The sequence below is a fragment of the Drosophila virilis genome, chromosome 4 (genome assembly GCF_030788295.1).
Source record: "Drosophila virilis strain 15010-1051.87 chromosome 4, Dvir_AGI_RSII-ME, whole genome shotgun sequence".
In the NCBI taxonomy this organism is placed as follows: domain Eukaryota; kingdom Metazoa; phylum Arthropoda; class Insecta; order Diptera; family Drosophilidae; genus Drosophila; species Drosophila virilis.
This window is the reverse complement of record NC_091546.1, coordinates 24,741,282-24,768,635: the sequence shown is the minus strand read 5'-3', so window position 1 is coordinate 24,768,635 and position 27,354 is coordinate 24,741,282. Positions and strand designations below refer to the sequence as shown.

Here is a 27,354-nt window from a genome sequence, read left to right as displayed (position 1 = left end):
TTATCTTGCTTGTTATCTATCTATCTTTCTATCAATCAGCGATAATTTGCTGCCACTTATTGGCACATTGATTGGCCACAAGCTGTCATTGATTAAGTCTGAGCCTGATTACAACAAAGCCATTTTCCAAGCTACCATGTCGAACACTTAGCAGCGTAAAAACTGTAGTCTACTTTTAGGATTCGCGGGCACAATTAATCTTGCCGGCACTTGGGCAACAATAACAAAAAGAACAAGAACAACATCTGCGTGCTTTGTTGTAATTAATATGCAAATGAAGAAGTCTGGGCCGGGCCGCGAGACAAAGCCCAGCGACGACGTCAAAAACATTTGCACAAATCATCGGCTAAAGTGTCAGAGAGTTAGGGAGAGAACTGAAGCTAGCGAAGCTAATTGTTATGCAAACGGGCACACTAAGAAGCACCAGAGAGTTGTTCATGCTCTTGTAGTTGTTGTAATTGCAGTGCTTAAACTGTTGTGAACTTTGCAGTCTGGTTAAAGTCCAGGCCAGGCTGGACTGATGCGGACTGTCTGTCCAGCTGTGCGAAACAGGCCGCGCAAGGAAAATGTAATTATATATCGTTAGTTGTTTGCCTGCATTGGGCCGAAGGCACGTGCTAGCCGCTGCCTGTTTTTGGCATTCTTCCAAATGCCATCGATGCAGTCTCTCAGAGTCTGGCCAAGCCAGAGCAGATGAGCAGCAGCAGACGGGCCACTCAAACTTGACATCGTCACAAAGCGCTGAGGCTGTAGCTGGGGCAGAAGCTGCTGCTGGGCCTCGTGTGGTACAAGGCCAAGAAGCAACCACAAGCAGCACTAGAATATCATACACACACACACACACACACAGACTTGGCCTCTCACTCTGACAGGCTCTCTGTCACATACACATACACTTAGACTTGATTGCCTTGGCCAAGTTTGAGGCTAAGGCTGAGCATCCTTTTAAATGAATTTGTGCAAAATACATTATAATTTTGAGCTGCATGCGCGCTTTTCAGTTATTTGATTGCTTAAAAGCTTTCACTAACAAGCACACGCACACACACACACACACACATGAATATATGCATTTATCGATAGCAGTGGCTTTGTGGCTTTTCAAAATCGATAGTTTGGTGTGCGTCTTGCAGGAAATTGTGTCTGATGTGAATGCATATTGATGTGCAATATCTTTGAAATATGTACAAATGCCTTGCAGTTGTGGTCACTGAAATAGTTGAGTTCCTTATTACGATAGTCATTTGTATTAAACTTAAATATGTAATTAAAATATTAAGATACCCACCCACAATTTTGTGTGTGCTTGGTTTTGTTTTTTTGTGGTCGATTTTTGTCACATAAAAAGTACAAGAGCCAAATTGTGATCAAAAGTTTTTAACAACAAATAGAATAAGAGTATAAATGGACTTTGTTAAGTAGATAAGTCTAAGCTGCTTTTGAATTGCCTGCATTGGATTTTAGGTAATTCAAAGTGTGCCAACATATTTGTGAGTTACTTGAAGCGCAGCTAAGTACTGTTAAATTATGCAAAATGTGCCCAGATCTCTTGTAGTTCGCATAGCTGCAGATTGTATTCTACAAACTCATTAAAACTTTAACAGTGATCCAAAAAAAAAGAAGAAAATATATAAAAAGTTGGTTGACAGATTGCCACACATGTGCGGGCAGTGCGTCAACTTGGTAAAATTCCTGGCCTGGAATCAAGCTAAAGCTTGGAAATATTTGTCGTATACTATACTTATGTGTGTGTGTGTGTGTGTTGGCTGTCAGAGCTGGCCGCAGGACAGACAATATGACAGCAAATTAAAAAGGCGCTAAACAACACTGAAAAGTGAAAAGCGGAAAGTGAAAGATGCTCAAAAGCTGTGCACGCTGCGGAAATGAAAATAAATGTGCATGTGTAAGTTACGAGTGCGCTGCCTTTTGTTTCCACAGGCGACGAAAATCGTTAAGAAAACTGCAGTACCCCGCAGAATGAAAAACAATAACAAAAACCAAAAAAAAAAAAAAAGTAAAATAGAAAAATTGTCATAAACTTTTTAGCTGTGCAACGCAGTAAAAGTTCCGTCGCCAGTTGTTATTGCTGTTCTTGTTTTAATTTATGCCCATGAGCGACGCCAGTCGGCGACAAATACATATACTATACATATATATATATATATATATATATATACAGCCGACCAACTTCTATAGTATGCATTGTAGGTGCGGGCAAAGCTGCTTAAAAGGATTAGCATGCAGCAGGCAAAGAGTCCTTGACCAAAATTTCCACAGCCAGAGCCTTGGTAATGGGGACGCTGGGCTTTGTTTTCGCTGTTGAAGAAAAGCGCGTTGCGAAAAAAAACTTACTTGAAGTATAAGTAAATAGTGCCCCATAAAATAAATCCCATTCAATTAAAAAATAATAATGTTATAATTATTGTCAAAGTTATGCTTGTTTGAGAACTAAAACTATTATACTTATTACTGGCTGGCGAGGCGTTCGATTATATTGGATGAGGCTTGTTGTGCTATAAAGATATAATAAATATTTAATAGAAACAATTACAAGCAACATGTATTTTCATAATGTATTTTCAAAATATAAAACATGAAAAAGTAATTTAAAAGTAAATTAATTCTTGCTAATGTTATTAATCTCCATTATCGAAAATATAGCAGAAACGTTTTTCCTACATTAAATAGGAATTTCAGCTGTAGTTGAATCTAAGATTCAAGGAATGTGTTATTTATTATCAAAATTAAGCGAATATTTTATCTGGAGCACATACTTAGCATGAGAACTGTTGCTTAATTAAAGTGCAGCTCTACACATTTTGTTTAATCCGACTAAGCTGGCCCTCATCCCTTTACGCCCGTAAAGGCACTCAATTGTTTTGTTCTTGTGGCTTTCGGAATACTCCTCTCTTAATCTTTTCGCCGTTTTGCGTGTCTGACTTCCAAGTTCGTCGGTTGTATTTGCTTTTCGGCCAAGTCATTTGGCCAGAGTTTTCATGTCCATGTTCCTTGGGCCAGCCACATTGTGCTCAGTTTTTCTTTAGTTCTCCATTGTTATTGTTGTATTTTTGTGTGGATGGTCGACTTTTTTTGTGCTTGGGATTTGTTTGATTCGTTTCACTTTTTCTCGGTTGCTGTCCACTTTTTCGTAATTCAACGTTTTCTTTTTTCTTGTTTTTTTTTTTTAGGGTTTATTTTTCTGATGATTGGAAATTGAAGTGCTTTTTTAAATTTAAATAAAAAAATTTGTTTATCAAACTAAGTTTGTTGTTAATAGCATTGCATTTAAATTCTCTATATTAGAATTAGTTATGCAAAATTTGCTGTGAGTTGTTGTAAAAAATAATTATAAAAATAATATATTGAAATTTGAAAAGAAATCTGCGAGAATTATAAGCTCTCGTTGAGGGTTCACAGGCTAAAACAAAATATCTCATTTTTGCGCTTGCAAATCTTAATAATGCAAGACCTATTCTATTTGAAAAGTTTACAGATAGATTCTTAGATTTATAGCTACTTTACCTAACTTGCAACATAAACAACAATTTCTCGAGCGCTTCACAACACTTAACACATCATGATCCACACAACAAGCTACATTATCATATATGTAAATACACAATACTTCAAACTTTACTTGGGCCATTTGCGGGTGGTCCGGGGGGATATTTGCTTGTACCTGACTGGCAGACGAGGCGAAATATTTACGACATTTACCTCAACCGTAAATCAGAGCACGTTGTTCGGTTCACAGCTGCTCGACAACACATCCACACTCCCTACACACACACAAGGTAACTGAGCAGCACATAATATCATTAAAAACAAATTGAGCACATTAATAAATATGAATTATGATTGTTAATAAAAAATGATGGCCGTAACGGAGGCATGACCAAAAAAAGCGATACCAAATTCCAGAGTCAAGAATAAACACGAAACGTCCAGAGGGGATTTGACACTTCCAGCAGCAGTGTTGCATTTGACGTGTGGGCGCAGCCACGCCTACACACAAATGTTGAAGTTGGCTACAGAGAATATGGCAACATTTTGCGGCCACTTGCCACAAAGTTCGCAGGAGGCGGTAAAGCATTTTCTGTTCGTTCTGTTGCATAACTTTTGGCGCTTAAAAATGCGGCAGACATCATAAATCAATTTATTACTTTAGCATGCAGACAGCAGGCAGCTAGAGCCAGGGATGAGTAGATAGTGGGCGTGAAAGAAACAGATACAGTTAGCCCACACAGAATGTGGCTAGAATGTCCGCAACGGCTTTATGTGCTTCTATCCGGGGCTTATGGCCACCCAATTTGAGTGGATTCTGTTTTTCCGAATGCCGTTGACAAACATAAAGTGGAAATTATGCTTGCGTGTATTTCTACAGGTGCATTGCAAAATTTATGCAGGTGTAAACAAACCGAGTACTGAGTAACGAGCGCCAAGTGAATGAATAACATCCGAAATGGCATTGCATTCGGCTTATACTTAACTGTGCTGCGCTCTTAGCCAGTTCTCACTTAATGAGTTTTCATGTTTGAGTTTTTATGGAATGCAATTGGCGAATCTGTTTAATTGGTATTCCTTTGCAGAGATTCTCCTGTGGATGAATTATAGATATTTATACACGTCTGTTAAAGATTTTAATAATTATGTTAGTTAAAGTTGAAGATAAAACTAAAAGTAAGAAAAGGAAATAAAATAAATAGATAAATTTAATTTTGCGTTTATTCGATTCTCGTAAATAGGATATATGCATATAGTTGATATTTAGCTGTAAAATCAAAAATAAGCGCTTGCATAAGAAGGATGCGCGTATTGGAAAATATTTGTAAACGTATTTAAGACATGTTTTATTCATTTATGAATTGTTTTATTATTAAAGAGATTCTCATAAGTTGAACGAAATAAGAAAACAAAGAGCTTTAAAATTCGGATTCTCTCTGATTCTTTCAAAATTAATCTCAAACTTGACTTGAGCTGTTGGAGATAAATCTTACGGTTTTTTAAACGGGTTGACCCCAGCCTAAACTTCAGTTTGTCCTTAGCTTACCTTCAAACTCAACCCTAATCGCATAATCATAGCATAATCGATCTATGTTGGACACACCCAAAAAAATTGCCCCCAAGCTGGTTCGATATTTTTATTGCCCAAAAACAATGTGGACATAAAAGCCATTAGGGAACTTGCTCATAACGATATCCCCAATTTGACATAACAGGTCAACGGCTTAACTATTAATCTGACAGCGTGACGCCATTTTGTTTTTATTAATGTTGTCTTTAGCCATGGTTTTGGTTGTTGCGTGTGGAGGGGTCAATAATAAAAATCGACAGGTTTCTTCAGCTATTTTTTGTTACAGCCAGTGCCAGAGATTAGCCGCAGGAACTAAATTGAAGAGACATCCACTTACAACAAAAAAAAACCCACATCCACATGATGTTTTTTTTTTCGAATCATTTGCACTCGATTGTGTTCAGTGATAACGTCACCTTGTCAATGTTTATTTCTTTTCATATTGTTGGTGTTGAGCTCTACGGAAATTGTCAGTGAGTTCATGAATTGTGCTTAAAAGTTATGCGATGTCTCCGAGCGCGGAAATTGCCATGAATGGGCCTTTCGTGAGGGCCGACCCAGGGACTAGAGGTTGGCTCTGGATTTGGCTCATCGTTGCAGATTGCCCACATTTCTGCGTAGTCATTTTTTGACAGTTTGTAATTTGAGTTTCAAGTTAAGTTCCAAGTTGAGCTGTGCGAGTGTGTGTGTGTGTCATTTTTGTATCATGTTTTTCTATAGCATCATTGTCGATATCATCATCATCATCATTGTCATTATTGGCAGCGTCTATCGTTTTCCTTTTCATTGCGTTTGACATAACTCACAAGTGTCTTTCCCAGCTCTTTGCATTGGCTTTTACTCTACTTTCATTGCCGCTTTTTTTGTTACTTTCTTCTTTTCAATTTCTGTGGGTGTGTGTCTGTATCTCTGGGGGTGTGCGAGTGCGTGCATAACATGCCCGATAGGTTTCAATCTTTTGATAAGATTTAATGTGCTTAACGTGACGTAAAATGTAGCTAATTAAGTGCTGAACAAACGCAGGTAACTCAAGCGCCTGCCGTTTCTATGCAAGTCGGCAAAACGTCTGCGGCGCTTCCGATGAAGCTGACTGTGTCTGTCTGTTTGAGTGGAGAGCATTGTTTTGCTCACTAGAAATTATATATTTTATGTAACTACGGAATGATGCGTGATAAGTTAATTAAACAGAAGCTGCAATGCGTGAAAGCTCTATGTAACACACTCAATAATTGGTTTAGCTAAGATAATGGGAAAATACTTTCTGTGAAAATATGTGTAATATTATAGCTTGTAATATAAGTATGTTTATTTCTTAGTAAAGTCAATCAAGGAATTAAATCTTTGCTTGTACTCGATTTTAACGAAGCGCCTCTCATTGAAATACTCATATCATTTTCCTCTAGAAGCTTAACTTTTCCTTTGCCTTATGAATTGATTTAAATAAAATTTATTTAATCTGTAAAGCTTTATAGTCCATGCTCTGTAATATTTGTAGGCAATTATAAGTGGTTTTATTGTAGTTTAAAATGTTGCTCTAATACAGGACCAATTTAGTAATTGAAGTTATATGGTTGCAACTATAAGAAAAGACTAGAGTAAAGGGTAAATCTAAGTCCAGAGTTCTTGAGTTGTTTAGAGCCCACAAGCTTATACTAGGAAAAATTAGGCACTAGCAACGTGAAGATAAAATCAATTAATTGTATAAAGTCATGAAGCCATAACAATGATAATAAAATCCCACCAGTATAATTATATACTTTTGCCAAACTTGCGAGCTGTTGCAACTAGTTTTCTAATCGTTTCTCACGAAATCGCAGACTTCTCTGCGCTTCTTACTTGATTAAATATTCAGCCAGGTAATTTATGCAAAAATCTTAAATGTCTAGCTGTCAAATACCTTCCTTGTGGTCTTTAGCCAAATTAAATGCTAATGAAATTGATAAAATTAGCCTTTCTAGATATTTAAGAGACATATGCAAATGATTTTATTTCAAGTATATTTATATTGAGTATATTTATGCATATCTCCATGGATACTTGAGCCTACACTTGTGTCGGCGTTTTCTTTATATCCGTACTCAATTTTTCAACTAAAACGTTGTGTTGTGCGTCTGCCTGACTGATTGCTTGGCTGTCTGTCATATTTATGGACCCCTCTACCCGCCCATCTATTGCTGGATGGGTGATCTATGCCGGAGTAACTGTAAATGCCGTCGCCTTTGACTGATTGGCGTCTGTGGCGCGTGCGTGAATGCAATTTGCTTAGTCGTTTTGTCAAATTTGCATACTTATGCATGAGATAGAGGCGATTGTTTTTTATTTTTGCATACCCTGTACCTGTACTTGTAAGGAGTACAAAAATGGTGCAATAGCAAGGCATTAATATTCCACAGTTACTTATATGCCAATTAGTAGCTGGATCTAGTTTTGTCTGTTCATTTTTGTGATTGCATTAAACTCAAATCAAATAAGAAATATAGGCTCCTTATAAGATGGTACATTATATATCATATACAGGTAATTTCTCATAAAAATTGTTATTATACATTTTTTTATATGAGTTGAGTTGAGTACAGGGTACCTGTTGTTCGTTCTCTCGCGTCTAGTGAATTGAAAGTGTTTTATTTACATACTTATATTTGCCATCATTTGCCAGTCATTCGACTTTTGCCCGTAAATTACTCAAACAATTGAGTGAGTCTCTTGAGAATTGCACTTGAATGATTGAGCATTCCATTGACATATGTTTCTTAACCTTTGAATGATGTAATTTCACCGGTTAACAACTTAATGAAATAACCGAGTCTTCGCATATTTAATTTGTGCAACAAACAATAGCAATATTTGCAGTCACTTCATGCCAAATGTTATTTGGCGTGTAATTCAATACAGTGGTACCTCAACTTAACTAACAAGTGCTTGCCTTTAAATTATGCAGCAAATGCATTTCAATTTGTTATTCAATGTTTGATGTTGCAAGTTTTCTTATTGTTTGTGATGATGTAACATATTTTAAATTTTACAATAGAGACTCATGAAATATGTATAGCGAGCTTAACCTGTTATTGCCTCTTGTTTTTTTGGCTCATGTACTCCATAATTGAATTCAAGGTTGTGACGCACAATCGGACAGCATTCACCCATAAATGTATCAGTCTAATGCATTAGACTGGTGCCAGAAATAAGCAAAAAATGTAATTCTATTAAACATAGCAATTTAATGTGGTATAACTAACAATAATGTGAAACTAAGAAACTATTAACAAATTGATATATAACTAAAACCAAATTTTATTTATTACCAACAAAAAGTGAAATTTCACATTAATCGTCTTTGACAATATCAAGTAAGCTTGAATATATTAAATATTTCAAGTAGGTTAATCATTTCCATTTTTTTTTTTAAATTATTTGTGGAAATATTCCAGACATTTATACCAGTCATTTAGACCCCAATCGTTATCATTGCCAATAAAAATTTAACAAGCTTGATTTTAAAAAAGTCAATTATTCTTATCATCAAATACGTACACACATTATACTTTTCAAATAACTGTGATATATTTTTCTTTATCATTTCTATTTAAATAACGAGTATATATTTTCATCATGTCGAACAAGCAACCAAATATAATCTAATATTGTTTGCACTGCTGTCGCACAAAATTTGTGGACTTGATACACGAAATAACCACACCGACAGCAGCTGCTGTGTTCGCTAGTGCCTCCTGCTAACAATCCTAAGTCTTCTTTTTCGTTGCTTCTTATTTATTGTTGTTGTTATTGTTGCTCCATTATTCGTGGCATTCTGGCAGCCTCAGCTATTATTATTTCTAGATTTTACTATTATTTTAGTGCAACTACGTTTTGCCGGGCAAGGTGTCAGTTGTGTATTTCGTGACTTTTATAGAAAACACTTTTTTTTCAAACATTTTTCGTTAGGGCTTTAATTAAAAATTTGTATGACAAGCGCGTTTTTCTATAACTTATATTGGGCGTCTGTTTTTAACGCTTAGCCAGTTAGCTCGTGTTCGATGTTGTGTATTAATTTAAAAAATATCAGTCAATGTTGATGTTCGATCGGCCTCAAAAGGTGCCAGGTGGGTAATTTGCCGATGAATCATCTTGCTATCATAAGCTTATAAAAGTATTGTGTGCAAAAAATACATATACTTACTTCAGATAGATGCCTTTGCTTGAATACGCTATGCACAAAGCCGTAAGAGTCTTTGTGCTGAGTACAACCTCATAGATGATAATTAAAACCCGTGAGCACACACGTGCCATAGCGTGTTTCTCATTCCGTTTTATGGCACCATTGAATATGCATTGCGAGCCATAAATCAAACACCAGCCTCTGAGCTACAATGCACTTTCACTCGCGCATCTGTGAGATACTAGATTGTACTAGAAGAGCGAGGGTAACTTTTTGCAATTGGCTGCTCGAGTTCATCTAGAAAATTGCTATGCGCTATGATTAATGCAAGCAATCATGGAAAATAAATCACCTTCATAAATAAACAGTGCTCTTCGTTTTAACTAACTGTTCTGCTGCAAAGTGCGAGAACTCTTCGCCTTAAAGTACGGTAGTTAAGCGCAGTGTCTTGATTATTTTTTGCAATATTTTGATCGTTATTTGTAGATAAATTATTTGGGTTTTTTCACTTATTGAATTGGTTTTTTTTATATTATCTTTAAGAAAAACGTTAGCTAAATAAATATCAATTTCTTTCAAAAATTAATTTGCAATCATACATTTAATTTCCTTTTAAACAAGTGTCTGGGTTTTTTTCGGTAATATTATGTTATGGGTATTACCCATACTGTCGGAATTTCTAGATATAAATACTTATATGGATTGTTTGTGGCACTTAAGAAGTCTTACGTATCAGTTAGCTTATAAAAGGTTTGTTAACGAGCAAGTTATCAGCGTCGGCTCTGTTATTCACAACTCACCTGTCAACTCATTTACAGTCGGTCGTAGGCATAATTCATTTAAAAAACACTTGTGACTAAAGTCGGGTATATAATAAAGGTCTTAACATGTCACTCGATGTGTAGCTCAGATTGTCCCCAGTTTTGTTACTTTTAAATGCATTGCACCTTTTATTACGTTCAAAATGGCTGTAAAGTAATGAAATTTAATTATTAGTACTGTGCGTTGTACTAACTAACATTGCACTTGCTAACACTTTAAGAATGGTTTATATTAGCTACTTTATTAAAGTATACTTTACCATAACAACTGGTTTGAATATATACAAACCTAAAGTTAGCTCAAGATTTCTAACGCAAATTATAATAATCTACATAATAATGAAATTTTACAAAATTGTAAAATTATAAAACATTTCTGTGGGATATGTAAATACAAAATTAATTTGTTACTTCTCGTTTATATGACACCTACATAATATAGTGATTCGATCCGACCAGTTTACATATTCCAAACCTTATGCATATTATTTAATTATTTTTTTTTTTTAAGAACTCAAATATAAATACAATTATGGCTCGTTCACCAAAAGAGCATGTTGCTTACACATTAATTAAATACATATTATGTATGTGCATATATTTAAATAAATGCATTTATATCGGACCACACATGCTTCTTTTCCGCAATGCAGCTTTATAACGAAAAGTAGCGTTTATTAAAGAATCAGTAATAACAATAGGTAAAAATATTTTTTGATTACGAGTTTTATCTTTAAAATAGTTTATCTTGTGGAAGTCTATACAAACATTCTGAATTCGATAAGAATATATAAAATGACATTATATTGATAAATAGTATGTATATATGTATACACGCATGCGTATTATGGGGTCAGAGGTTTTCTGGTTGGTACATACCCTGTTTTAATGGGTACACAAATAGCCAATTTACAGAGTCTTCAGCTTTTGTAAACACATTAAATACGTATTAAGAACATGTTGAATACATTTTACAAAATCAAATGAAACCAGGCATCCGGGGAAAGTACTGTAATGCGAGCGCCTCCTGCTGTGCTTAAATTTCCCGACGCTGTCAACCGTCTTTTCCATTGTAGCCATACACACGCTGACACACACTCGCACACACACACAATTGAGCTTATTAATTTTGCAGTCATCGTCTGGGGCAGCACCGCCCGCTGGCTGAAAATTCAATTAATTTCAAATGCAATTTTAAGTGCACTTCTGCAGGGCGCTTCACTTAGTAGGCGCTTCCGCTTTGGTGGGCTTTCTACTTCCGCTGAGCTCAGTTTCGGTTTCTTTTTTTTTGTTTGTTTTCCAATTTGAACTTTTTGTGTCCGAAAAAGTTGATTAATTATGCAAATTTTAATTAGCTCGGTCCGCGGCAAGTGGTTTGTTTGGCTGGCCAGCCAATCTCATTTGACAATTCAATTTCCTTTTGCTTTAGCCGTGTTGGCCACGTTTGCGCAAATATGTTTGCACAAGTTGTTTGCCCAATCCAGGCGTGGCATTATCTATGGCTCTTACGGTACATGTGTGACTGTATGCGCTACATTCAATTAGTCAAGCATACGCACTAGGGGCATGCCCTGGGGAACTGTTTTGCTGGTTGTCTTCGGAGCGATTTATTGACGCATTTAATTAAAATGGCGTTATTTGCATTTGGCCAACGTTTTTGGACAAAGGCCGGCGCACTTGGTGCTTGTCGACAGCTAACTGTTGGGTTTTGGTTCCTTTTGGACGGCTGCACTTGAGCGAGACATGAACAAACATGGACTTAAAATATATATTTCTAAGCTAAATTGTATTTTAAAATGGCTATAACCATGTTTAAATATTCAAGTATTGTACACATTCTGAACTTATAATTCGTGTGTGGAATACGAAATTTTTTAGTGACTTGAATTGGAATAAAAGTCTTAAGGTTTCGTATGTTTTTTCGATAAGCTATATAAATCTTGTAGATTTTAATCATAGAGTCTTGAATTATATATTTGAAGACTGCGCCCGCTTAACTTTATGGTTTCTGTATATTGTTCTAAATTATTTCAAATGAACCTATGCACAATTTCTTATGTATAAGTACATTTTATTTTCTTCATTTCAATAAATGAAAAATTGACTTTAAATTATATTTCTGTTTCTTTACAGGTAAGCAATATTTACTTGCGATCGAATTGCTAACCTCCTTATACCCTGTAAGTCAATTACTCATCAGTATTGCAACTAATCGATATGCCAACCGATTTGGGCTGCCCGTTTTAGTAGTAGTTGCATCTCAACAGACTGTTTAATTAAGGCCACAGCCGGTGGCAGGAATTAGACAAAACCATAGCCAGGCAGAAACACTCGCAGTTGTGGCTCGAAATAGTTACCTAGTATCGTACGTAGTCAATTTTAATGCCACAGATCGTTTGCTTTTATGCGAATGTTGCCAACTATTGGTGTTGCCAAAAAACGAAAGCGAACTGAAGGTAAACCGTTTGCATTGCGGCCAAGCTGGCATTTAAAGATACTGTTGTGCTCGCCTATCTGGCCACAATATATGCATGCCGAAATCTAGGCTGCCGTTTTTATTACAGGCTCAAGTTGTGCCAGGCCAAACAAAAAAGTAGGCAACGAAATTGCGCCATGCCTGCAGTTGTTGCCCGCAGGATTGCACATATCTCTCTGTCCTTCTCTCTTTCTCTTTCCTTTCGTGTTATACCCTAAACTCATTGGATATGAGTAAAAAGGTCATCCCCGACTCGATATTGCCATGTCCCTTTGACTATAAGAACTATGAGGACAAGACATTTCAAATGTGCTCATTGCTCGACTAAATCAAGAATATGCCTGGGAAGGCTTTCATTAGAAAATATGATTGACCTTTTTGGGGGCATGTATAGTTAAATAAATTGGATCATTTATTTTAATTTATCATCAGTTTAAAATCATCAATAACTACCTCCACTTCAAATAAATCAATAAAAGTATTACCATATTTAAGGCATGAAAGTTTCAGACTATAAACGATGAAGGTTTTCAAGAATGCCTTGAAAAGATTTACAGCTGAGTCCCTTGTGTTCAGGGCATAACCAAGTCAGGCACTCCTGATTAGTGCAGTTTTGGTTTCTTTTTTTTTTTGTAGTTCGGCCCTCGTGCTTTGCCAAAAGTAATAAATTGTGCATTGTGCACGGCACTCGCTCAAACGCCACATTTACCATTTACCTGTATTGCCTCCTGGGCATGCCACGTGCCACGGTTGCAACCAGCCAGTGTCTGGGTTATTGCAGCAACTGCTGCTGTTGCTGTTGCTGAACTTATTTTCGTGGCTGGCCGACCCGGCGTATGCGCGTTATTTTATGCCAAATATTTTATGTTATATTGGCAGTTGCTGCCATTGCTGTCATTTGCTCTGTGCACTGCAACTGTTGGGGCAACTGGGGAAGCAGTTGCAGCTTAAATCCAACTCGCTCTTGAGCTTGCAAATTTATTTAGCTTAAATTTACTCTTCTTTGCCACATTAAGGATAACTCATCTTTGTTGTTAGTTTTAAAATTTAAATTGCATAAGGCTGCTGGTTTTCACCTTCCACATGTTGCTTTAACTTTACCAAAGGTGCCACATCGTATTAAATAAAATGATCCAATTTATTTACCCATGTCCCCAAAAAGGTCAATCAAATTTTCTAATGTAAGCCTTCACACGCATTTACCGTCTGCAACCGGGATTTCTTCGCCTTCCTTTTCTTATTTCACTTTTACCGGATATCCGCATATTTATAGTCATGTACTTTACGTGTTTTTCATAAAGAGAAGTTCACGAACAAAAGGACCCGACGACGACAACTGCTAAAAAGAACTGCAGAGAATAAACTTTAAGGATTTACACATGATTACACCTGAATTTATTGTATAGACACCTGAGTATTGTAGGCTTGATTTAGTTTCTGCTCGATGTTGTTACTGTAGCTGTTATTGGCCGTTTCTCCGAGCAACTGTCGCGCATAGTTTGTGTTTATGACATTGCAAAGTTTGTTATTTCGACTTGTCGTTGAGGGATGCAAAAATAATAACAACAACGTCATGTGCTGGTACTCTAGATAGTCGACCTACAGCAAAAATAAACATAAAACTAACAAAAACATCAGCAGCTGCTCTACATACAAACGTGTTGTTGAAGCTGATGATGGAGAGCATTTGCGAAAATTTGATGATGGGGAGGATAGCTTCAACCCCCTCGACGGTGCATTGAATAATTCAATACAGTCCCACGTTGATTTCCACATGCTTTGCACACATTTTTTTTTGCCCATTTGCACTTTTAGTTTTATTCGCTAGCCGAAACGTTTTTTATGTATCATATTTTATATCCTCTACTTCGCGAATTTGAGAATAATATCCCGAAAGATGATTATGCGCTGTCAATGAAGACCGATTCGAATAATATAGAATCATGCTAAATTATCTACAGATTGTTTTTTTAACAACCGCCTAGTTGATTGACTTTAACGCCCATAAGGATTCTATTTATAAATGTTTGTTTAAAAAACTTACTGGTGGGCTTCGAGAGGGTATCTTCTATGCGTATACCACTATTTCTTAGAGTTTTACTGTTCACTTATTGGTTTTGAATATTTCGTCATGCGCATATATGTATGCATTTGTTAATCTTTTCACATTTTCAGCATACATTTAAATTATTCTATATGTGCATGTTGGGTGCCATCTCACAATTTTTTATGGCAATTGCGCAGTGAAGCGCTTAATGCTGGCGGCAAAACTATTTTTTAGTTGTAGTCCACAGTTTTATGACTGATTTAATGCTAAAGTATCATAAAGTGCTTTAAAGACTTATGTTTTTACCGATGGTAAATGGATATCAGGCTTTAAATTTTATGAAGCTTTCAGTTCGTTTGGAAGTGTTCGCCCAGTATTTATCTATCTAAAATGTTCCGCTCTTGAATGCAAAGCTATTTAACCAAAAGTTCTTTTTAAATAAGATAAAAAGCTAATATTCCGTAACTGGTGTTGCATAACATGCAAAAGGAAATAACAAAAGCATTTCCATCGCATCTCAATCAACATTTATACATATAATCTGTTTGGACAGGTAAAGTATTTTTCACATTCTTAAGCTCGGATGTGTCAAATATGTCTTGACGTGAATTTTTGATTGCATTTGTATTTCTTGGGCTACTGATTTACTGTGGGACTGCTCTTTGGTGCAGACGTACACATATGCTTAGACTTATGTTTACCTATGAATTTGTGCCCTTCTCTATCCCACTCAGAGACACGCATTTCAGAAGCTCAACCCTTGGGAGTGGCTTGAAATATTCATGTAATTTCATGTTAAATATTTGGGCAATAGAAACGAATAAACGTGCACATAAACGAAACGCAGGCCGAAATGACAAGCCAACCGAAACTGTCAGAACATTCCATTACATATGTCCTGGCAGTGGGCAGCGAGTGTCCTTTAATTTATCTTGTGTTTTGTGTGATATTTGTCCACTATACAAGCCCGTTGATTGTTTGACTGTCTGTTTGTCAGCTCTCATGTAATTATATATTATTTTTAGTTTAATTATCACGCATTGCAGTTTTTTCACAGTCGAGAGTGTGCGACATGTGGCCCATAAATTTCAAATGTCAAGTGAATAAATGTGCGTTCATTTTTATGCTGATAGTTAAATTAAATATGGTTGGATTTCAATGATTTATAATGTGCATTAATTTTTATTGATTTTTATGTTGAACATGTAATTTAATCAATGCTTCTTATATTGTATTGCAGGTATTCGTTTTTTTCTTTTTTAATTTATAAAGTAAAGTATAAAACAATTCACAAAAGAATTCAAATTTCTTTAAATTAATAACAATATAAATCTACCATTTTAAGTTAAGACTTTTCTGTCAAACGTGTTTCTTATTTATCTGAATATTTTTCTTTACGAGTAATAATAGTTTTACCATTTCAATTTTCCAATTAGTTTATTTGCAACGCATCCAGTTTGTTTGTCCATTCAATTATAGTTAAATATGATCAAGTTACATTTATATTAAGTATTTGATTTCGTTAATGGCATTGGCAATTAGAATTTAATACAAATGGTATTAAATTTTGCTTCGATTATCGCACATTTACTAATTAATACACAATGCTCGATAAGCCGGCAATTAATTGAGAATTAAATTTCAATCTAATAATACTAATTGAAAAGCTCTAAAAAGTTTTGTTGTCGTACCCTGCCAGCGGATATTCCAATTTGGTCATTAAATAAGTAAAACATTATGGCAGAAGCTTAAATCAAATAAAAAATATATATTTTTGGAGAAATTGCTATCGATTTAGATCTTGAACTTGTATAATTTGCGGAAGTCAACTTTCTTGGACTATTATACACCATATATTTATATACACATTTTTGTGTTTCTCTACTTTTTAAATGCTTATAAAAGAATAATTCTGTAGACTTTATATGAGACTTGTCGCTGTTATTTGTATGCAAGAGTATTTAATATTCTATTGAAGCTAAGAAATTTACTTTCAAATGCAGAGGTCAATGTAACATAATACATTTTTCATCTGTAAGTCAAAAAAAGAATAAAATTGTTCGGACGTACTTTCGTCTCTCTTAATTGCCACATCAGCTTTGTGACGCAGCTGTCAGTTTTTGTGCCAACAATTTCATTAAGTTCGCTAACTCGTATATGTTGATAAAATTTAAGTACCGCAGGCACCGGAAATGACTTTGTAAGCCCTCCAAGTTGGGCCCACACGTCGTATGAATAACATTTAATATAATTTACTTCAAACGTTGCCACGTTTCACGCATCTCGTGTATGGGAAACGGAGTTTTTCAAATTGCTTGTGTGCCCAACAAAATGTCTGCTTTAATAAACGCAAGCCCATTTAACAAGCTCAACCCAACAGCCCCAAGTTTCTATTCCCAGACTTAGCTATCACCAATACGCGCTATAATGGTCGCGTTTTTAAAATATTCATTTAATTACGCTTTATTGACAGCATTAAAATGACAATCAAGTTTATTAATAATTATGCAGCTTAATGCTCAAGTTAACGCGCACACTTATTGTGTCAAATTCAGTTACTATTCCCAGGGAATTTGACATTTGGTATCAATATTGATTTTTTTCCAAAGAATTGTAGAGTTTTTAAAGCAAATAAAATAGAGATTTTTCAGAAAAAATCTAGTTAACAAATCTATCTATTTTAATTTTATTTATGCTTAGCGAACAATCATTAATTCAAATAGTTTTACATTGATTCAGTTTAAATTAAATTCAACCCTTTACAATTATACATAGATCTTATACATTTTCTTGTTAGACTATTTTGAATCAAATTTGGTACTACGTGTTTTTGTCATTGCTCTGTGAAATATTTATGATTCCTTTTTACATCCTTTTATAACAATTATATTTATATATATTCCTAATAACTAATAAGAGTTCGCTGACCTAAATTAATGTGTTAATTAAGGAAAATGAAATGTTCACTGATATATTGTGGTTGGTTTTATGCAGTGTTTGCGAAGCTTTAGAAATAAACACTATTATTAAACAGCACTACTTTTTATGACTTTCACCTGAACTCTATCGATTCTAATCAAATATTGCTTAGTGAAATTTAAGATATTGATTACAGCTTTATTTATTCAGTTCAAAGTAACGAAAGTAACGAAAGTGAAACTGAAAACATATTCGTGCATTTCAGTTTTTATTTCAGGTTTGTTGTGTGTTTTCTGCACACTTCCAGTGACACGCAGTTCGCAAATCCTGTGAACAAGGAGTAACTACCCGTTACAAGCCAACACATACTTATCCCACTTGCCGCACAAAACTGTAGCATACATTTTGGGGCTGTGACAAAATTTCGCACACAGTTTGCTACATGACATAACCGGCAACGAAAAATACTTTCAACGAGCACTTCATGCACACCCACATACACACACACACACACACACACACACACACAGAGCGATACACGCCCCATGTAGTACACTTCCTTGGGTAGTTGCTTGCTGCGAGTGTGGGGGGGTGTATGTCGCTAATAGATGCCAAGAGCTTTGCCAAATTTTTAACAACATGCCGCCGCACACATTTGTTCGCTGCCAAAGGAGTTCGCTGCTCGCTACCAGCCTACGCCGTGGTCGCAAAGGAGCAAAACCCCTTTCAGTTGTTGTTGGGGAAACAAATACCGTGGCCATTAATTTAGTTTAGTCCTAATTAAATTGCATACGTTACCATAAACACCCTCACAGAAACATGCAGAGACACAGCCCACCACACACACACACCACACACATATACACGAGCACAAGCTCATTTATAAGCAGCTGACAGCGGTGCCACGCCCCTTTGTTGAGGTCCTTGAGGTTTTTTGTGGCTTAAAATTCCATGGCATGCACACAGAAACTTCCTTTTTGGCCAAATGCAAAACTTTTTTGCTTTGCGTCGCCTTTTGAGTGTAATTGTGTGTGTGTTTTGGCTTATTTATTTTTTTGTTTTTGTTTATTTTTTGCTGTTTTTTTTTTAATTTTATTTTGCTACGTGCTTTGTGCCACTTGTTTTTGGCGGTACAAGAGTTTTAAATATTTAATGAGCGCACAACCAGCACTTTGTGTGTGTGTGTGAGTGTGTATGTGTTGGGTGTGTGTGTGTGTGTTGGGTGTATTAGAGAGTTGTTTATGTGTGTGCTGAAGGCTGTTGCAGTTTAGTTTTACTTTTGTTTAGCCGTCGCATTTGGCATTTGTCTTCAGCCATTTAGGCAGTTGTCCTTTGAGAGTAGCCCAGCTCAGCTAAGTGAAGAGAGGAGTTGTGGATCCCATGTGGAGTGTGTTGAGTGCAGTTGCAAAAGAAAACTTTTTCCATCAGCTGACACTTGAAGAAAAAAGAAAGCTCGTATATAAGACGAGAACTTTAGATCCATACATAATGATATGAGTTTCCCGGCGGATATGTTTAGACTCCTTTCTCAATTCTTTTCTTACCCTTCTCCTGATGACCGTGCCAATGAATGATGACTGAATTAACAAAGTATCTTCTTTCAAAGAATAGTGTACAATAGATATTGAAATAAGTAAAATACTTGGAAATGAACATAGAGATCAGGGTAGGGTTGTATGAGCATCCAGACCAACCAGGTGAATAATGGGCTCGCTAATTAGTCGCCTTGTGTAGGATTGTTTCCCAGCCAGTTTGAGTTTTACCTGCAACTCGTGCATTCAAATTGATGGATAAATGGGTAGATAAAAATATGGATTTTATAAAGATGTTATTCGCATTAAACCAATTTATTCAGCGGGTGCTTAAGTCGATTTTAAGGGCGCGGTCTTAACTGCATTTATCATGATCAACGCATACACACAGCTGCCACACACGCACACAAACTATGTTTGGCTGCTGTCATTCCAACAAAATCGCATTATTTAGCCTTATTGCTCTTGACCCAACCGAGACCTGTAGTCCCATCCACAACGCATAAGCATCCCATATCCAAAACAAATGACTTTATTTGCTTTGCCAAGCATTCGCTGTTCCGTGCCCTGCTTTTGTACGGCGCACACTCCGCCACTTGAGAAGTCAAGAACGGAGCAACTGCTGCTGAACTGAGCCGCCGCATCGGGGACGTTGAGGCTGACGGCTGGCAAAGGACTTGAGGACTGCGGACTGAGGGCTGAGGGCTGAGGGCCGAGACTGTGGCTATGTCGGCCACAGCGTGCTCGACGGTGCTTCTACTTGCATAAAAAAGGCTCATGAATGAATGAAATTGCTGCACAATTTAAAAACTTCCGCATCAAACGGCAACAACAATAACCACAGCAAAAACAACAACAGCAAGCACAGTGACAGCGAATAAAATAATGCGCCCCCATCTGTCGTCAGTGCATTTACTATATATTATAAACTTATTTTTATTTTCGTATTCTTTTATTTATATTTTGCTGCATGTTGGCGTAGATTTTTTGTGGGCCGAACCAAAATGCTTTGCGGATGTGTTTAGTATACGATTTATTTATATTGACAGGCACGAACAATTTTGGCATTTCGCTAGACAGCATTTAGATAAAAAAAGGAAAAAATTATTGTAAGCTATGCTTGAGATTTTCTGCCTTAACTTTGAAGACATTTTCTAATATATATAAAAACAAATATACCTATATAAAAACTTTAGAAATCGCTGGGTGTACGACTTTTACTCATACTACAATATGGAACTTACGGTTTTGAAACTACGAAACTTAATTGTTGTGCATTTTTTAACTATATTATTTTAACATAACTATCGAAGGTTTCATAACTTACCCTAATTATTAGGCTTGTTTAAAATTGAAAGCAAAGAATTTAGACCGGCAAATGCCAGAAAATATCATCTAACTTAATATGAAATTCCACTCACCTGTCTAAAAGCTTGGCCTAACATCATTTGCTGCAAGTAGCAGATACCATCTGCTCTTTTTCACTTACTTCCTAGGTTGTTTTTCCATAGAATCTTTGGGTATGCCATGAAGTCCTGCAAGGAAGAATCTATGCACATTGCACTTTCGACAAAATGCGAGAAGGCAAACTTCAAAGTATGCGTTTTTTAGTCGCATTTGCACTGTTCAAAAATTAATGCGTTAAAAAAATCACAAAGCCCGAGAAGAGCAGCACAAAAAAAAAAATAAAAGCGAAACGCGACGAGATGAGTGCCTGCATAAATAATGCCCACGGGACACGCTCAGCGTTAGTTACCTCGAGAGGTAAAAGGGAAAATGTGCAGCGTGTGCAAAAAGTGGGCAAAGGTTGCCCAAGGCGAGCAAATGAGTCGAGCATGAAAAGAAGTCCGAAAAGGAATTCGTAAAAGTAAACAAAAAGAGCAGTATATAGTATGCAAGTGTTCCTTAACCCTCTGGAATTATTTATTAGGGATTAGAAAGCATAAAAACAAAGAAAGTTCTCGTTGATATCTTCTTAAAATATTTTGATATTGATCTTAAATTTATAAAGAACCCGATAAAATACATCCATAGCATGTTGTTATTTAAGACTTCAAATTTAAATAAGAGACAATGTGTTAAGTTATAATAAAATTTAAAAAATTATGAAGATTAACGTTGCTCAAAATCTGGATATTTGAATTTTTGAATTCTTTACATTCAGATTTCGAAATATAGAGTTATTAATTAAAAAACGAATGAATTTCATATGATTCATATTAAAACGTATCTAAACATTCAAAAATTCACTTCAAACATAATGTACCAATGTATAAAATATTCTATATAAACTATCTTTTGACAGATATATTTGCTGCACATAATTAAAAAGTAGAATTTACTTCTTGCAAACAATTTAATCTCATTCTGGACTCTTCTCTTCTTTGCAGCAACTTGCTAACCAATTCAGGTAAGCTAATAAACAATTTGGATTATTATATTAAGTGTTTGCGTTCACGGAAATCCTAATCCCTTCAAAGTCGCGAATTTAATTGTCTGAAATTGTCCGTCAACTCGAAGCCCCGCAGTTATGCGGCTCTAATTAGGCAACGCATTATTTGATTTTCGCTTGAAACTTCAAAGACAAAACCTCACTCAAAAAAAAAAGAAGAAGACAACAAGTGCTTCATTGGGAAGTGCCCGACTCGAAGATACCTCAAGAGATACCCTCTGAAAATGGATTCTTAGAAATAAACCAAATATCTTATACGAAATGTAATTCTCGGATAACTTATCTCTGACGATGCCTTCGTACAGATAGACAGACAGCCATGGGTAGATTAATATGTCTTTATGGAAGCGGAGTGTCTTCTTCTTCTAGCTGTTACATACATTCCACATTGCATTTATACCCTTTTTTATTATTTACTTCTATAGACACAGGGTATCGAAAAAAAGAGTAAATGACTCATTTAGTGCTGACAATGCGAGGCGCTTTGATTTATGAGAAAAGACATTGACTGGGTCTGAAGGGGGGGAGGGGGTGCGGCAGTTGGGGCGGGCTGCGTTACTGTGCGTGCAAAACTTCAAGCGCCGACAGTTTGACAGGCAGCATGCGGTAAAGTTCTCCTCCTGTAGCTCCCCTGGCTATGCAAATAAAACGATGCCACAAAAGGCAAGACAAGCTGGTCACAACTATCAGCCTAGAGTTACACACACATGCACACATGCACACATGCACAGCTCATTTGTATTTTGTTTGGTGTTTTGCCACACAATTAGTTTATGTGTTCATACAGTTAGCGAGTTGTTTGGCCAAATCTCATCTGCTGCCGCATTTGGTTGACGACCTCGTTAATCAATGTCTCGCGGGCGTCGCATCGCTTGCACTTTATAACCATTCATTTTGCTTGGGTCTGCTTATACTGTCATTTTGATTAACCTTAATTAGCGGCACGTTGACATTCGTCCGCAAATGAGTGCCACATGCAACTGGCCAACGCTTTCTCCTGCCTCACACACATACTACCATGTCGCTTAAATGAGAGTGACATTTTGCGGCACACGTTTTCTTCGTCTGTATTGGATACCAGAGCTGGCTCTGACGTTTATTGCGAGCACCACCCGCCATCACCTCACATCGCACACCTCTCCTCAAATTGCAACTGCAACTGCAACCGACTGCCGCTGGTGTCAATTGCAAATGAGTTTCTGTGCAGTAGCCGTGTGGAAAATGCTAAAACAGAAATTTGTGAAGTTGAGTGCGACTGTCAAATACCCTTTAAACATATAGAAAGAAATATAAAGGATAACACGTATGCAAAAAAAAAGGTTATTTTCCTTCCCGAAGAAGATAATGGTCTTTTTTCTATAATTTATTATGTTTGTTTTTGTTAATTTATTAGACTACATTTATCTATATATATACTAATCGAAAATATATAAATTTTATTACTGTAAGGATTGTTGGGATGTATTTACAAATGAACCTCAAGGAAGCTAGTATCTTCTAGAAGCTATAGTTGTACTGGTAGTTCGGCGAAGTATACAGGGTATCACCTAGTCGCACACGCCCGATTATACCTATCTTGTTTGTTTTCATGTATATATAGAGCATACAGAATCGGCTATAGCCCAACTGTGCGTAATGTTTGCTGTGTAAAGAGTTACCCGAGCTGAAACACTTTGGCATGCAAAACCAATTGCAGTTTAGGGCAAGTATTGAACGCCTGTACTCTATCTTTCCCAGGTTCTCTCTTCTCGCTCTCGCTCTCTCTGTCTCTGTTTCTGTCTCTTGCAATCTCTGTTTCTCTCATTTTCTATGTGGCATATGCACATTAATTATGCTCCAACCGAGCTCAGACTCAGCTTTATGAGTATGTTTGATATTATTTGCTCTGCTCTATTTACTTGCCATTGACAGTGACTGCGAAAAGTGTGTCGACCTCTCGCTGCCCACACGAGCTGTGCGCGAAACTAGTTCGCATTGCTGAGCGGATTCACTTGACTTTGATCTCAATAAGTGCTAATTACTCGGTTTCGATTTTGCAGCTGTTCGTCTCAGTCAGCCCCCAATGCCCCCAGATCCTCTAAGCCCCACAGTGCTGAGCCAGCGGCCTGCACTTTGTCGTCCATTGGCCGGAGGAGTTGTGAAAAACTTTCACGTAGCTCATTTGTCAATGCAAAAATATTTTTTGTTTTTGTCATCATGTTTAGGTTGGTGTTGTTGTTGTTGTTGTTATTGGGACGCTTGCTGCCTGTCACGTTTTCAGTTTGTTTTGTTTTATTTGCTTTCATCGGCTTCCTACATGAGGGAGGGCTCGGGGTCGGTCCAGGGTTTCAGCATTTTGGTCTCTGTTGTTTTTATTGTGTAAACTTTTTTACCAGCATTACGTTGTGTTTGCCAAGCAGCTTGAAGCCTGTCAATAAAGTTCTTGACACCTTTACTTCATTTGCTCAGATTTCTCTCGACATGACTTTAACTTTGCTTTCTGTTCGAGGGTTTTCCTTTTTATTTCTCTTAGCACACACTATGCAAATTTCTTTTCCATAAACCTATTCATACTCTCACAGAAGGTATTGTTATGTTGTCACCAAATATGTAACGCATAGGAGGGGAATCGCATCCGAACCGTAAGTAAATATATTCTTGATCAGTATCTATAGCTTTGTCGAAATAGCTCTCATTATTCTTGATACCGAAACCAAACTTTGTATTTACAAGCTCTACAATTAAAAATTATCAACATCGGATTATATACCAAGATGTCAATTTTAGTTGTATTTTTAACTTTTCTGGTATGTCTTATATAAATATAAAAAAAATTACTATATAAATTATATAAAACATAAATATTTTTTATAGGTACCATCATAATAAGTTTGTAAGCGTATTGCAAATTCGTACAAGCTGTGTTTTCGCTATTTGCTGCTTTTTATGTTAAGTATACGTAACGCTGTCAGTGGCCGAAATTAAGCGTTAACTGTGGGTGTTAACCCGGTGGACGCCCACATTTTTGCATAATGTCCATTCATTTCGAGTAGCAGCAGAATTCTTAAAGATCTCCCACAAAAAAATAAAAAAAAAAATTAAAATTAAAATTACAAAAACTGATTGCCGACGTGCGTGGTAATTAAGTTCGTGATGTTGTTCTTTTCTTTTTTTACAATATTACTCACATATACGATATGAATGTGGAGGCAGTTGAAAATCGTTGTATAAGATGTTATTAAAAAGATAATGGCCTAAAAGACGCCAAGGTGCTGTCGTAACCTTGAAAGATCAAGAGTTCAAACAGCCACGAGTAGGAAGTAGCCGAAAAGCCAACAAACCCTCCAACCAACCGGCAAACCAACTGCCAACTACCCACAAAACAACAAAAAGGCACAGCCGAAAGCAATTAAGCGTATATAACCAGAGAATTCAACGAATACAAAGAAAAAAAAAAAGAGTTGAATGGGCAGGTTGGTTGGGTAGCTGGGACGCCGGAGATGACACTGGCCAACTTTTGTTTGCACAATTAAATTTCTGTATGGTAGATGAAGGAAAACAAACTGAAAAAAAATATATTTATATAAATACAAATATTTACTCCAAAGGTCGTCGCTGGCTGTCTTTTGTTTGCCTAGGCATTTGCAATTAGTTGCAACAAATTGACGGCAATGATTTTACTATTGTGTGCGCCTTTTGTTTTGTTAGTAAACACGACTGCAACTTATACAACAATTACGAATATTAAATAATTTTTGTGGTCTTTGTTTTGAGTGTGTCTCTCTCTGTACGGAAATCTTTTAGCGACAATTCGAGAAGCGCAAATAAATGTGCAATTAAATGAAGTTAACAAGTAGTTTATTCTGTTATTAAATAATCAAATCATGGACTAAATGTTTTAGCACAAATAGTAGTATTTGCAGTTCAATCAATTTATTAAGAAAATAAATTAAGATATTTTATCTCTTATGAACAAAGGCACGCCGAAGATTTAATCCCCTTTTTGACATAAAAGGCATATTGCGTAGATACGGCGTTACAGAAAGGGAGTAGTCACGCTCATAAATGTTAAGTTTGTTGAAAATAATGTGCCATTTAAGCTTTCATGTTGTTATCATTTCAATTCTTTTCAAACTGATTTATAATATAGAAGTGCGATATTGATACAAGTTACATGATTTTACAAGTTCTCATGCACTTATAATATACATAGCTAAATATAATATCTATGGGTTAAAACGTCGTTCCTTGGCATTTCATATACCCACAAAAATTGTTAGTAATCAACTTAAGTTTGTAATTTTGCATTGTGATATGTGCGGCTGAAAGTAAACTGAATGTGCCTTCATGTTAAATATTATAATAGACAAATCCCAAGAAAATTTGTTTAAAGCTTACCAATGAGAAACAATGCTCATCTTATTGAGTTAAATTGTGTTGATATCTTTTAGATTCTTTAAATATTCAATTCTTGTACACAAAATTCAATTTGCCGCCGTTTTGTTGTGTAGTTTGCCGCATGCCTGCATATCAAGGGGCATGTCTATCAAATCTGCAAATCTATACGCAGTATATTTGTATACTCGTATTCCTCGGCGCGTTCCGCTCGCTTCGCGTCATGGTCCGAATGACGTGCAGTTATTTGCTGTTGAATCTCGTCTACCACAAACATCGTGATGCTACACTTTCACAATAAAACTAAGCCAAAAATCTGACTAAAAATAGCTGGCAATATTAAAATAAAATGGAATTTCTTTTAGCAAACAATCGACAAACATGTGAGTAGAAAACCACAAGCGTAAAATAAATACAAATACAAATAATCAACCATAAGGCAGAAACAATAAAAAAAAGTGAGGCTTGCAACAATATGTTTCAGGAGTACTTTTCATTTGATTCTTTCAATAGAGAACCAAATGAGTATGTGAAAGCCTTTTGAATATTTTCAAATATAAATGATTAACTTTACAAAAATGTGATTTGTTTATTTATTCAAAGTTTGCTTTTCTTATTAAGTTTTTATATTTTCGAAAGAGCTTCCAATTGCCAATTAAAATAAAAAATTACTTATTTGGGATTTTAAATCAACGCGAGACAGCGTGAAAAATCAGGTGGGAATCGATATGCCGACAGATTCATTTCCTTATAAGTCCCATTGGATCCTAGCCTATGTTTTATTTTTGCTAATTGCAATGAATTTTAAGCTTCCATGCCTGGATCTGCTTTGTGGTAGCTACAGCAGCATTTAGAGAGTTATGTGCCACCGCCTCGAAAGGCGTGCGCTGGCCAAGAATCAAGAACCAAGAAACAAGAACCGCGTACTGAAGACTAGCCGAAACCGAAAACTCGTTTGCTTTAGCTGTATATACTTAAACCTCTTTTGTGGGCCAACAAGCGGCGCCATTAATGACAGCCCCGTGTACTGACCCCCCGTCCATGGCATTCATTTTAGTCATAGCCTGGCTATTTATAAGTATATTTGCCATGCCAGGGCATAGGGACAGACGGCTTAATGAGTGTCCATCTAGGGCGTACATTTTATAAATACCTTGCAGCTGGCTATCTCCGCGGTAATCGATAGCATTGCAACGCCTGTCACGCGCGAGAATTTCATCCGATAATGCAACATAGCAGCGCTTAATCTATCATATCATCTAAATGTCGTCCGTCTGCTATCTTAGCGGGCAGGCGATGCTACATTTTTGGCCTAAGTGGCCTTTTGCGTGTCGAAGCGAATGCCTATCTGAACGATCTTTCATATCTCTGGCTGCTTGCTTCTCCTGCTCTTACTCTCCATCTCTTTCTGTTTCCAAATACTATAGTGTATCTCTGACCCACACAACATTTTTTCTGATACCACATTCGACTGCTTTGGAATGGATGTCTCCTGTATTATAC

General features: G+C 36.3%; 1 protein-coding gene across 5 annotated transcripts in view; it reads left to right on the top strand.

Moving 5' to 3' along the window:
* LOC6634241 (beta-1,4-glucuronyltransferase 1) overlaps nucleotides 1–27,354 on the top strand; it is a 62,612-nt gene that overhangs the window by 9,042 nt on the left and 26,216 nt on the right. For 4 of the 5 annotated variants that reach the window (XM_002057756.4, XM_015169852.3, XM_070208845.1 and 1 more), the window contains one exon: nucleotides 21,416–21,435. The gene's annotated coding sequence lies outside the window, so the exon portion shown is untranslated. Of the gene's footprint in view, nucleotides 1–21,401; nucleotides 21,436–27,354 lie in introns of those variants that run through there. The other variant, XM_070208847.1, reaches the window with a different exon arrangement.